Source organism: Orycteropus afer, unplaced genomic scaffold, assembly GCF_000298275.1.
Source record: "Orycteropus afer afer isolate SDZICR_OR568_19922 unplaced genomic scaffold, OryAfe1.0 scaffold00029, whole genome shotgun sequence".
In the NCBI taxonomy this organism is placed as follows: domain Eukaryota; kingdom Metazoa; phylum Chordata; class Mammalia; order Tubulidentata; family Orycteropodidae; genus Orycteropus; species Orycteropus afer.
This window is the reverse complement of record NW_006921616.1, coordinates 14,620,948-14,623,601: the sequence shown is the minus strand read 5'-3', so window position 1 is coordinate 14,623,601 and position 2,654 is coordinate 14,620,948.

The following is a 2,654-nucleotide window of genomic DNA, read 5'->3' as shown; positions in this document are numbered from 1 at the left end:
ATGATCCACACAATCAAATGCTTTTGCATAGTCAATAAAACACAAGTAAACATCTTTCTGGTATTCTTTGCTTTCAGCCAAGATCCATCTGACATTAGCAGTGGTATCTTTCATTCCACATCCTTTTCGAATCCAGCTTGCATTTCTGGAAGTTCTCAGTTAATATACTGCTGCAACCATTTTTGAATTATCTTCAGTAAAATTTTACTTGCATACAATAGCAGTGATATTGTTCTATAATTTCCACGTTTGTAGGATTACCTTTCTTTGGAATGGGTACAAATATGAATCTCTTCCAGTCAGTTGGCCAGGTAGCTGTCTTTCAAATCTCTTGGCATAATCGATTGAGTGCCTCTAGCATGGCATCTGTTTGCTGAAACATCTCAGTAAGTATTCTGTCAATTCCTGGAGCCTTATTATTTATTTATTTATTTATTTTTTGCCACTTTCTTCAGTGCAGCTTCAACTTCTTCCTTCAATACCATTGGTTCTTAATCAAATGCCACCTCCTGAAATGGATGAACATCAACCAATTCTTTTTGGTACAGTGATTCTGTGTATTCCTCCCATCTTCTTTTGATGTTTCCTGCGTCATTCCATATTTTGCCCATAGAATCTTTCAATATTGCAACTCGAGGCTTATATTTTTTTCTTCAGTTCTTTTCGTTTGAGAAGTACCAAGTATGTTCTTTCCTTTTGGTTTTTTAACTTACATAAATATAAGAGGATAAAAAAAAGTTGACAAATTATTGAAAAAAAACCCCAGAATTACATTATTTCTAAAAGAAATACCTAAGTCATACGACACAAAAAGATTAAAAGTAAAAGGATAGACAAAGAAAAAAACAAACCCACAAAAATACCAATCAAAAGAAAGTTTGTATAGCTATATCAATATCAGCGACGAATGGGAAGGGCCTCAATGAGATGGATTGACACAGTGGCTGCAACAGTGAGCTCAGGTACAGCAAGAACCATGAAGCTGGCACAGGACTGGGCAGTGTTTCATTCTGCTGTGGATAGGGTTGCATATGAGTTGGAGACAACTTGACAGCACCTAACAACAGCAATTAATATCTGCTTAAATAGAATTAAGACAAATAAAGATCATTTTAAGGAAAGGATGACTAGCAATGATAAAATATTCAATTTACCTAGAATCTATAACAGTTTTAAATGCATATTCTCCTAATAAAATAACCTCAAAATACATAAAAGAAAAATTGAAAGAAGTATCCCATTTCTGCTGGGGGTGAAGTCAGAGGAGGTCAAGTAGGGAGCTTGGATTTCCATTCCTACTGAGCACAATTCAGTAATACAAAAAAAGAGAATGATCCACCATGATCAAATGGGGTTATTCTAGGCATGTAAGACATGCTCAGTGCTTGACATGAGACAAGGTGCCACTGTAACTCTTTCTGCTCAACATTTTACTGGAGTTCTTAGCCAGTGAAATAAAACAAGAAAAAATGTGATACTTAAAAATTGGAAAAAAGAAAGTAAAATTTTAATTATTTGCAGATAACATAATTGCTAATATGGAAAACCCAAAATAATTTATAAGCAAATTATAAGATATAATTGGAGAGTTTTATCAAGATTAATACACAAAATCACGTGTGTTTCTATACATGCAGAACACACAACAGTAAAATTAATTATAGACAAAATATCATTTGTAACGTCATCAGAGAATATCACATAACTAGAAATAAATACAACAAAAAACTGAGCAAGACTTTGATACGAAATTACATATTTACATAAAAATCTTTGTTAATATATATTAACCAAAACCCAATGCCAATGACTCAATTCTGACTCATAGCAACCCCTATTTTGTACCCAAGGCTATAAATCCTTATGGAAGTAGATGCCTCACCTTCCTCCCACAGACCTCTGGTTAGCAACCAAATGCCTTACCTACTATGCCACGAGAGCTCCTTGAATTATATTAAAGGAAACCTAAATATCTGAAAGGAGCTCTGGTAGTGTTGTGCTAAGGCATTTGACTGCTAATCAGAAGGCTGGCGGTTCAAACCCACCAGTCACTCCTCGGAAGGAAGGTTGGGCAATCTACTTCCGCAGTGATATTGCCTCAGAAACCCAAGGAGGGGTCACTGTGAGTCGAGTGCAACTTGACGGCACATAACAACAAATATATGAAGAGATATACCATGTTTACTGTTAGGAAAAATTATTGTAAAAATGACAATTCACACCACACTGGCATATAGATTCAATGCAGTTCCAAAGTCCCTGAATGGATTTCCATGAAAATTTATTAAATTATTCTAAAATGTAATATGGAAGTATAAAAAGTCAAAATTAGACTTGACAGTCTTGAAGAAGAACAAAGAGAGGTCATGTCCTCCAACAGATATCAGGACTTATGTGAAGCTATAGCAATAAAAACAGTATGGTATCAGCACTGGTATATCCAATCCCCAAATTGACCAATAGAATAGAAAAAAAACCCAGAAAATCCCAGAATATACAGAACTTGGAACTTGATAGAAATGTCAGATGGCAAACATGGAGAAAGGCTGGGCTGTTTAAGAAATGAAGCTGGAAATACTCATTTGCAAAGATGTATTGTATTTTAAAATGGCCCCTAGTGAACTAAGACTTTAAATGAAAAAACAAAAAAAATC